This window comes from Castor canadensis, chromosome 7 (assembly GCF_047511655.1).
Source record: "Castor canadensis chromosome 7, mCasCan1.hap1v2, whole genome shotgun sequence".
Taxonomy (NCBI): domain Eukaryota; kingdom Metazoa; phylum Chordata; class Mammalia; order Rodentia; family Castoridae; genus Castor; species Castor canadensis.
This window is the reverse complement of record NC_133392.1, coordinates 142,573,206-142,584,755: the sequence shown is the minus strand read 5'-3', so window position 1 is coordinate 142,584,755 and position 11,550 is coordinate 142,573,206.

Sequence of the window (11,550 nt, the reverse complement as noted above, 5' to 3'; positions counted from 1 at the left end):
ATACCTATAGTAGGCAGACAGCTTCCCAAATGGAAAAGGAATAACAGCCCTATTACAGTCTCTTTTGTGTCTCCAGGACTTGAAGACACAGCCCATCATTCCTCCTTGGGAGCTCGTTTTATTTAGGTGTAGTGGGTCCAGCCCTTCTCAGTGGTATGAACTGCAGTCTCAGTGGTGAGTAACAGCTGATAAGGTCCCTCCCAAGATGGCTCAAGTTTCTCTCCACTCCAAGTCCAGATTGGGATGTCCTCTCCCAGTGTGCATGCACTGGAAATTTGAGTAGTGGGGTCTGAGCCAGCAGTCTCTGATGCCTAAGGGCAATTTCAGAGAAACTGATCCATAAGCAAAGACTACATTGCAAAAAGTTACAGTACATATGATCAAATATAAAGAAACGTCCACCTTTATTGTACACAAATGTTTCTTGAACTATGGCTTTTTTAAAATACTTTTTCTTACAGTGGGCTAAACCTATAGGCCTTTAGGGAGAAGAGGAATGCCTCCATAGCCTTGGGGGCCTTTTACCCTAAAATAAGTTGCATTTGCTTCCCCACAATAGCAATAGGCTGCATTGCTTTTTCCTTTTTGTGTAGAATGTCCTGCCTTTTAGTTTCAGAGGCTTACCTAAATTTAAGATTACTAGGGCTGTTAATTTAATTTTTTACCTTTAAAGTAAGATTTAGCAAAGCATTTAAAACTTTTACAAGTTTAGGGAGACAGTGTTAGGGCCCCCAGAGAGAATTTGTTTTTATTGGCCAAGACAACACTTGTTCAGTTTAAACTTTTATAACTTTAACCCCATAAACTTTTGTATAGCATTTAAATGAAATTTAGACATACAGCCCACACATTTGTAGCATGATAAATGAATTAAAATCACTGAAAAGACAGTTAGGACTCAGTTTCCTAAAGAGTCAAAACCATGATGAGTTCCACAACCAGTATTTTGACTTTAGGAAATCCCTTCAATAACTCTTAAATTACAGTCAACTTAATTACACGCATAAACTTTTATAAACTCCATCTATCATACACTTTTAAGACTTACTCAGGATCTTTATACAGCATTCTGAACCTTCTGATGGCTTGTCCTATCTCTCTTTATTTGGAACAATCTTTAAGGACAAACCTTTGTTTACAAAATTCTTTCTCATCCAAAAGCACTCTTTCTCCCTTTAACTTTTTCCCAAATACATATACTCAATACCTCTTTAATCCTTTCTACTTCTTGATTTTTTACCTTGTATTTTAAAATAACTTTTATGGGAATTCTAGATTTAAATAAAATTGTCTTTCAGTTAGCCTTATTTTTACTATATAGACCCATGAAGAAAGGCAATTTTAAACTGTTTGTGTAAACAGATAACTTAAAGACACTCCAGTTATGAAAGAACTGAATGTAAGACAGGATGAAACAGATCAAGATTGCTGCCCATAAAATAATGCCTGTATTTTAGTTAGAGCTGGCTGAAATAAAACCTTGAAAACCTGGTTTTTCTAAAAAGTAGTAGCAGAAGAGGTGAGGGAGAAAAGAGAACAGAATCAGCAATTCCTTTACATTAACTCTATAATAAGAATCATATTAGGGAGGTGGCCCAAATAATATATACACATGTAAGTAAATGTAAAAACAATAAAATAAAATTAAAATTAAATAAATAAATAAATTCTAAGCATCAACAAGAATCAGAAAAAAATCATAAAAGTCATTTTAAAGTTGTTTAAGCACACATGTATGTAAAAAAAGCTTTTAAATTAGGCATGCCATAAATGTCAAGTTAAGCACTCATAGATGACCTGGAATTCCAGAACAATCATAAATGCAAGACTAATAGACATACACGCAAACACACATAAAAACAACTAGAGTGAGTGCACTCATAAAAAAACCTTTTAAACCATGTGTAAATTAGAATTTTCTTTAGGGTAGCAACAAGATAAGCTCAGAACCTTTAATTTTTATGCAAATCACAACAGATCTCTTTAAAACTCCTGTTTTAATATGTTCCATCCCTTCCCAATGGGAAGACCAAAACAGAATACGAATTTCTCTGTTAGACAAACTGCAGAAACTCAAAATCAATTTAAAAGTAATACAAATGACTCAAAATACCAAAGTTGCAATTGGAGTCTTTTAAGGCCCAATTCTGAGGCACCTTAATGTTAGGTTTGGCTATGTATTATTTTTTAATCCCTCATTTTAAAAATTTTACACATTTAGTAGTACCCTTAGTGCAGTAAGCAGTGCTTATAAAATCTTAAGGGAGAATTGCCAGGACTGCATTTTCTCCTATGCTGTCTCAATTTGTGCCTAGAGAAGAAAGACAGAAGGAAGAAAAGACAGAAATGGAGCCATGCATATCTGCATCTGTTCCCTTTATTTGGAACAATTATACAACACTCTTAAGGACAGACATCTCGTTACACTTTAACAAGCATGATTAACTAAACCTGTAATGATTTTTATGGAGGTGTCCCTTTCTAATCATTGCACCTTCCCAGTCCTTATTGCTGGTCCCTTACCCGTCCTCTAGAGGGTCCCCTTACTAGGCATTTTGAGACACACAATTTGAATCAAAGAGTGAAATCTTAACTTAAAATGGCCTCTTTTAAGCCTTCAGATTTACCCCCAGGGGGTGCTTTTTAAGTAACCTCTAATAATAATTTAACTCATTCTACAGCAACTTGTTAGTAGTCAAACCTTCTAAAGAAAATTTAGGGAGCCTAGTTTTGAGTGGAAAGCTGGTATCCTATATCTTCCTCTTGAAAAAGGATACAGGATACTTGAGTCCACCCTCTCAATTTACACCAAAAATTAGTTTTCAAATCAGAATTTGTATGTTAGGCAAGGAAAGGGGATCACATCTCCAGTGAAACTGGCGATATCCAACTGTCTTAGTAAGCATGGAAAAGGTAAATGAATTAGCCTATCAAGAGTTAATTTCAGGGAAGGAGCACTTAAAATCATTAAAAAAAAAAAACCCAAAAAAACAAAAAAACCCACCCAAATGCCTTATTGAATCCATAACAGAACCCAAGAAAGGTGCTGTCTTGTTGCCTTTTAGCTAATGTAATTATCTGGAGTACTAAGTTCCCAATTTTAAATGCATGGACATTTGTAGGAAGTAAAGAAAAGCTTAGACAGAAAATTGAAATTCCTATTTGGTCCCTGTAGCTTGTGTGCACATGAGGCTGAGCGCCTCAAAACCCCAACAGCAACCACACAGTGTCCTGGCCAGGAAAGTGAATGGGCCAGTCCATGGTTTCCACCTGCAGTGACCTGGACATGACTTGTTCCCCTCTCCTGGTGTTGACATGTCTGTGATGGGGAAAGTGTCTCATCTTGAAAGCAAGAGTTAAAGGGGTTAACTTTAGACAGATTTAGACTTAGAATTAGGTGGAAAACAATCCAGGAGAGAAGCAGCTCCAACCCTCAGCCACATGTCATTTAGATCAGCTTCACCTTCCTTAGAGCTCTTTTTACTTGTGATGTTTCCCCATCCTGGTGCACCTGGTTGGTGAGAACGCCCCGTAGATGCTCAACCTCCCTAATTTCCTGGAGAAGTCTCGCACATTACCCCACGTGCTTCCTCGCTCTCCAACCGATTCCCTCGAGGGACAATATTCAGTTGGTGGTGCTACTCAGCAATAAGCAGATCAGTATAAGCCCCAACTAGATCCCTATGGACTGCCATGAAGCCATATGTGGTCACCTGGATATCTAAGGAACTGTGGGTTGGACCCCAATATCGCCCCGTGTCTCAGACACGTCTCATTCACTCTCACACAACCTCCAAGATCCTCCCCCACCACCAAGGAATACTCTGCCAGTCCATGGCATTTCCTGCCTTGGTCTGCGCACAGAATTGCTTGGTTGCCACGTTGCTTACTAAAGCCCTTTTTCTCTACATTGCTGAGATAATTCAGGCACAGAATGATTTTCTAGTCCAAGAGCAGCCAGTTGCCTGATACTTGAAGGCCACTGCAATGAGGCAGAGGGATGCATCTCCACTGGGGGAAGGAGCTTCCAAGCACCTCTCCCAGACAGATTTACCTGGGATGAGTCCCTAAATTGTTAGAAATAGGATCCCCTGGAAGACCACTGGTGTCACAACTGAAGGCACAGAAATAGAGAATTGTCTCACCAAGGCAAAATTTACTTCTGCAGAAGGATGCACAGGTGCACAGGCACAGCTAGCACAAGGAGCAGGCAATAGGTCATTTTTATTCCCTATGCCGTGGGCCCTGCCCCTTTACTCAGATTGGTCAAGTTTGGGTACACAATCTGCTCACAATTGGCTAATGCTACATTTGAAATTTGGGGGCGGGATAAGTAGTAATTTCAGTGGGAAAACAGCTCAGTGAAATGCAAGCAGCTAAGATGTCTTTCCTCACAAAAAGAAAAGCAGCCCCCTGGCCTCCAGGGGCTGGCATGGCCCTCTGCTGGTTCTGTTGTTCAGCTGAGCAGAAATCACTTCACAGAATGCAGGTAAGGCCACTCAGACCGTGATGGGAGACCACACCAATGGAACCACTCTGTTACCATATCTGAACATAGACAAAACATGAACACTGCCCAAGCCACAAAACAAACCAATGATCTCTGAGGGAGTTCACTTGTGGCCCCCAAAGATGCACCCTCCCAGAACCTCAGAACATGACCTTCTTTGGAATTAGGGCGTTTTCAGATGTAATAAAGGTAAGGATCTCTAGATGAAGTTCTCCTATATTACGGTAGGCTCTAAATCTCAGGATGTATGTCCTCAGGAGAGACAGAAGAGAAGACAGACAGAGAGGAAGACACATAAGGAGGGAGGCCGAGACTGACATGATGTGCCTATAAGCCAAAAAATGCCCAGGAACAGGAGAGAAGCATGGAACAGATCCATTCGTCCTCTGCGCTCCCAGAAGGAAGCCCTCTCCAGAATGGTGACATCAATTTTTGCTGTTTTAAGCCATCAGGTTGTGGTCATTTGTTATAGTGGACCTAGAAAACTTAAGACTATTCTTTTTACTAATGACAATTTTTGCCTTGGTCTGGTTTTCCTTTTATCTAGATAAACTTTATTAAGATAAGCCAGGACTGGTGGAGTGGTTCAAGTAGATTGTTTAAGAGCTCTAGCAAATGTGAGGCCCTGAGTCCAGATTCCAGTACCAACCCAAAAAAATACAAAGAAAAAAATGGCAAAAGATACTCAGCTAGCCAGGCTTGGTGGCACACACTTATAACCCCAGCACTTGGGAGGCTGAGGCAGGAAGCCAGCCTGGTCTACATAACAAGACTGTTAGGTCCCTGGCATTCTTGGGGTGGGCAGAAGGTCTTGAGGCTAGCACCAAAACCAGACCCCCTGATTTATGACTGCTTGTTTCTCACTGCCTGATTGTTTCTCAGCTTGCAAAACAACTAAAGAACTTCCAGTTACTCAACTAGCCAGGCATGTTGACCTGTTCCATCTAGTGATCACAGATAATCAGAGACCAGACTCTCTCTCCCTCCCCATGGCTTGGCCCCTCCTATAAAGCCCACTACCCAATTCAGCCAAGCTGCTTCACTCTGAAACCGAGAGTGACAGCTGTGCAGTCTGGATTTCTAATAAATCTTTCCTTTCCACACATGGCATGGTCTTTATTCAGCAGTACCTTACAAAGACAAAAAAAAATATTCACCCATCTCAGTCATAGAAGTATCCCTGTTTCCTGGCAGCATCACCAGTCCACAGAATGAAGCCCTCTCAAATCACTGATGAATCTTTCCCAGTACCAGCTTCCTGAGCCACCTCTGGATCCCCATGTGTTTGCTTGTCCTGCCTTCAATCAGTCTTAAACCCAATGTGTTCAATTACCTTAGTGTTTGTGGTGAACTTTGTAAAGTCTTTGCCTAAGGGCTACCATCTCAATGAGGCCAACACAACTCCTTCCAAAATTGTAGCTTTCTACCTTTGCTCCCTGTTTCAGGTAATACTGGAGAGTGGGACTGTTTTTGGTGGTACCAGAGTTTGAACTCAGGGCCTCATGCTTACTAAGCAGGCACTCTACCACTTGAGCCACTCTATCAGCCCTGCTTTTATGTTTTTTTTTTTTTTTTGAGATGGGGTCTCTTAAACTATTTCCCCAGGCTGGCTTTGAACCATGATCCTCCTGATCTCTGCCTCCTGAGTAGCTAGGATTACAGATGTGAACCACTGGTGCCTGGCTAGATAGCAGGATCTTAGGGCACAGAAGCAGTATAAATGAGACCAAACCATGTACTACAAACAAGACAAGCAAGGCTCCTTTATTGGGACTTCAGCTTGAGCCATGCGACTCAAGCTGAGGAAAGCTAGCAATGACCAGAGGTGATCAGGCTGCTCATTTGAACAAAGGGAACAGCAGGCTTTTATTGATTCTTCTTTGGGGGTGGTCTAAAGTTTGGTGATGGTCCATTAGTTATGAGCATGGTTTCCAAAGGTGTTCTTGTGTACATGCTTCCTCGCCTTGTACTTGGTGGGCTACCAGGTGGGGACTTCTTTCAGGAACTTCTGAGATTCAGCAGGTGTCACATCTTATGTAAGTGCTCTGGCCTGGTGACAGTGCATGAGTTGGTCAGAGTGCAAGGGTGGGTTAGAGGAAGCATGTTACTGCCCCCACAGGCGATTGGCCAGGTTAACCCAAAGTCACTGTCTTGGACAAAACAGTTCTCAAATGTATCAGCGTGTATACCGGCAGAGCTCAGTAGTCTGACTCAAAGGTTTTGAGCAGCAAAAGGAACAGACACCACGTCTTTTATCCCACTTAGTTATCTAACATATATCTTAGGCTTCTGTGAAGAGTCATTGTTTTGGGCTGGTGGAGTGACTCAAGTGATAGAACACCTGCCTAGGAAGTGTGAGGCCCTGAGTTCAAACCCCATAACCACCAAAAAAAAAAAAAAAAAAAAAAAAAAAAAGTCAGGGGCTGGTGGCTCACGCCTATAATCCTAACGACTCACGAGGCAGAGATCAGGAGGATTGCAGTTTGAAGCCAATCTGGCAAATAGTTCATGAGACCCTATCTTGAAAATACCATCACAGAAAAGGGCTGGTGGAGTGGCTTAAGTGGTAGAGTGCCTGCCTAGCAAGTAGGAAGCCCTAAGTTCAAACCCCAGTAGTATTGCATGGAAGAGGGCCAAAAAAAGAAATAGACAGGCTGTGTTCTGATGAGATGGGGGAAGGGATGGCAAAGCAGAGAGATAAAACTTAAAAAATTAAAACATGAAGGTCACATAGCACTGGGAAAATAAAATAGCCAATAAAGTCACATGCAGCCACAAGTGGGTTGAGCTTTGCTTATTGCTTCTGTAACATGCTTGCAAGGTGAGACCCCTTTATTCTTGGGGCTCAGACTTTGGACACAAGTCCACTGGGTGTGTGTTGGCACAATAAAATGTTGCTTCCTGCTAAACTGCCTCAGTGTCCCGTAACTCAGTTTAAGATTCCTGCAACAGTAGCACCAAAAAAAGAGTCAATGTTTTAATCCACAGTGGCTTTCATGTTTCTACAAAGTACTAGGCAACTGTTGTCATAGCCACATGTCAGGACAGAATGTTATGCTGCAGTACACTGTGATTCTCCTCTGACAGGCTGCCTGACATCTGAGTTGATTCTGGGGCTTACCAAGGATATTTTGGGATGAGAATTTTGCTCCGTAACAATTCCTCTTTGTCTTTATTGGTCATTTGTGTAACCATCTTGAACCCTACTATTGGTTTGATTTAGTTAGTCATAGGAGCTTCTAGTTTGTAAACATTCTGGTCTTGTGGCCTAACTTGATGTTTCCTGACAAGGCTGTTGAGAAAGCACAAGGCTGGAGGCAGAAGAAAACACATTTTAACGGGAAACAGGATAAGGGCCTTTTGTGCCACAGGCTTTTGTGCCTATTGTCCCCTGTAGTGGTCCTTGTTTCAATTACTCCAGCACCCACCATCTGCCAAGCATGTCATTTATTCACAATGTCTTGTCTATGGTCTGTCTTTCCCATCCTCCATGTGAACATAATTTCTACTCTGGGTAGGGACTGCTGTCTGTTTTGTTTCCTGGTATACTCAATGTGGTGAGAATAAGCCAGGTGTGGTGGTGCATGCCTATAATTCCAGCACTCAACAGGCTGAGGCAGGAGGATTCACAAATTTGAGGGCAGCCTGGATTTCATAGTGAGACCCTGTCTTAAAAAAAAAAAAGGCTGGGCACTGATGGGTCACGCCTGTAATCCTAGCTACTTGGGAGGTAGAATAGCTGTTTTTGATGCTAGCCTGGGCAGAAGCTCACAACCAATAGCTAGGTACAGAGACATGTGCATGTCACCTGTCATCCCAAATACATAGAAAGCATAAATAGGGGGCTGTCACAGTCCAGGCCCACCAGAGGAGAAATCGAACCTAGCTCAAGAATGACCAGAGCAAAAAAGGGTTGGAGGTAGGCTAAAGCCATGAAGTGACTGCCTAGCGAGCATGAAGCATTGAATTCAAGTCCTAGTGCTGCTCTTTCAGAGAGAGAGAGAGAGAAGGAAGGGAAGGAAAGGAAGGAAGGAAGGAAGGAAGGAAGGAAGGAAGGAAGGAAGGAAGGAAGGAAGGAAGGAAGGAAGGAAGGAAGGAAGGAAGGAAGGAAGAAAAAGAAAAAGAAAGAAACAAAGAGAGAAAAGCAAAAAACCTCCCAAACCCACAGTGACCCAGCATGTTAGAGCTCAGTATTTGCTGAGTGACTGGGATGAATGAGTCAGAGCAAGGACAGGAGAACATCAAGGAAGGTCCTGACCAATCTGGAGGGCTGCCCTGGAAAACAGCTATGTGCTGGGTTTTTTACTTATTTAAAAAAAAATTGAGGTATGGATTTGCTGTGTTGCTCAGGCTGGACTTGAACTCCTGGATTCAAGCAATTCTTCTCCCTTAGCCTTGGTCGAGAATAGCTGGGACCACAGCTGCACACCAGGCCTAGCTAGGTCTGGGATTTGAAGGGTAAATAGAAGGTTTTCCAGGCAAAGAGTGGGAAGGAATAGTCTCGGCAAATGTGCAAAGGACCTGGGGAAGCGAGATGTGTCAGGATGGAGGGAACGCAAGTGCTTAAGAGGATGCTTTGGAAGGGGAAGCAGGCAATGAAGCTACAATGTCATCAGGGCCAAGTCACACAGGAGCAGGACATCAGGAGCCCACACGTGACCCTAAGGGCCACGGATCCATGGGAGTATTTAAGCAAAGGGTGGCTTATCAGAGCTACATTTTAAGAAGAGAAAATGGGTGGGAGGGGACAGAGCCATGAAGGTGAGGCTGGAGATGGAGATCAGTGGTCTGCTCTGCTGTGGTGAGGATGCAGCTGGCGAGTCCAGAGAGGAGGAAGACCTGGGTCAGCCCTCTGGATCTCTGCTGTCCAGGTGTCATTCACTGCAGAGGAGCAGGTTATGGGGAAGGTGCTGAGTTTGAGGCACTTTGTGTCATAGGCCATAGGGCAAAGTGCACACACCTGGGCCTGAGGTCTGGCTGTAGAAACAGGCTTAAAAGTGGACACAGGTGAGCCTGAAGCTGAGGGGGAGACGAATCCCGAGGACTTCTGCCTGTGAAGCCACGGACTGGAGGGCTCTGGGGACAGGCCACGGCCCCCTCCCACCATCCTCTCTCTCTCTCTGCTGTCAGCTGGAGTGACTCTCTGACTCTTCCTAGAGTCATAATAGCTCCAGGTTGTAGGCTTCTTCAGAAAGAGCACAGAAACAGACTGCTGCAGCAGGGGCCACTGTGTACCTGATTCTCATGCAGGTGGCGATGGCAGCCTGGCCCCACACTAAGACTCTGGTTATTCTGGGGAAGTGTAGGACTAGAGCTACAGAAGGTGGATTCCAGAGAGAGTCCAAGGCCGTGTCACCATCATAAGCACACACTCTGTCACAATGGTCCAACCACTGTTCTCTCAGACTCTACCAGGGCCAGAAGCAGCCTTGTCTAGATGGGAGGGATGGGTCTCTTAACCCAGACCCCAAGGGCTGTTTCTCTCACTCTCCATTCTGCCTCCCAAGTGCCTCTCCTCTGAGTGGCTTCCCCAGCCACTTGCCTGTCCCTCCCTGCCCACCCAGCCGCTTCCACACCTGGACTTGCTAAAATGCAAACTCCCTTCACATGGCTTCTCTTTCAAACCAATGAGGGGCTCAGCCCCAAACCTTTTAGGTCAAAAGCCAACTCCTGAGGCTGGGATGTAGCTCAGTGGCACAGCGCTTGCCTAGCATGCGCGAGGCCCTGGGTTCGATCCTAGCACCAAAAAAAAAAGACAAAAAAGCCAACTCCTTACTGAGCCCTGCAGAACTGGCCACTCCCTGCCTGCCACTCAAAAGTTCTTTCAGTTCCTCAGTTTGGTATCCTCTCTCCTTCCCTCCTCTTTCTCTTTCACTCACTCACCCTGGGCTGCCCTAACACTTCCTCTGGGCAGTCTTGGCTGGTGCCCAGGCTGCACAGGAAGGCCACTTGAGTAATCCTTACACTGGGTCCTCCCTATCTTTGGGTTTACCACTGTTTCCCAGCAACCCCACTGTGTGCCCTAAACACGTGGGCCAGAAGAGGGTCCATGCATCCAGGAGCTCCTTTTTTCTCTCTCCTCCCATCCAGCCACGTCAGTGGGCAGCAATTACTACCTCCCTCCCAGCTAGATGGAGCAGTGGCCCTTCACTTGTGCCACCCACATGACTTCAGCCCTGAACCCAGTGATCCTGGGTGCTGGAGGAGACACTGCCAAACTGAAGTCACGTTTCAAGGAAACTCTGACCTTTAACAGAAGTAAGAGCATGGGGGAAACAGCAAGGCAGTCCTGCAGGAAGCCTTGGTGGCTTGAGAAAGGGAACTCACCCCAGGGCCTTTCTGCCCCCAAACCACACAGGGGGCTGTTCCCAACCTAACAAACTCCTGAAGTCCCTGTGGGACTTTAGCACAGAGCTTGCTCTCTCTAGGTGGCATTTGCTCAAGGTTGTTGAGCATAAGGAGCCAGCAAGTTTCCCCTTCCCAGAGCCCAGCGCTTCCCACCAGCTCTGCATGGGGACGATTCAAGTCTGCGTGATACCGGGTCCAGTAATGGTTGGGACAGATACAACTAGAGGGAAGCATGCAGGCCAGATGGCTGGGGGACAGGGCACTGGAACTGGGAAATCCTAAGGAACAGAGGCAGAGGGACCTTTGATCTTCCACTTCGAGAACCTTTTCTTTGCAGCTGGGGACACTGAGGTAGTGACTGTTGCCTAAGTGTTACTTGGAACCCAGTTTGGTCCTGCAGCCCTGGGAAGGGGTCGATATGGAGACAAACCAGGTACCCAGGCTCTGGATGACCAGGAAAGTATCCTATGTGTGTGTGTTGTGGGGAGTGGGGACCTGGAAGAGTGAGAATCCTCCCATGGATTATCCAACAAATTTCAGCTCTGCAGATGCAAGTGAAAAAGAGGTGCCAGACAGACCTCATGGAGCTTCTGGCCGAGTGGGAAGAGCTGTTAAGAAGAGAAATCACAGATGCATTAACATGCTAACTAAAGAGGCTGTGGAGAAAGGGTCATGGTACCGTGCAAGAGTGT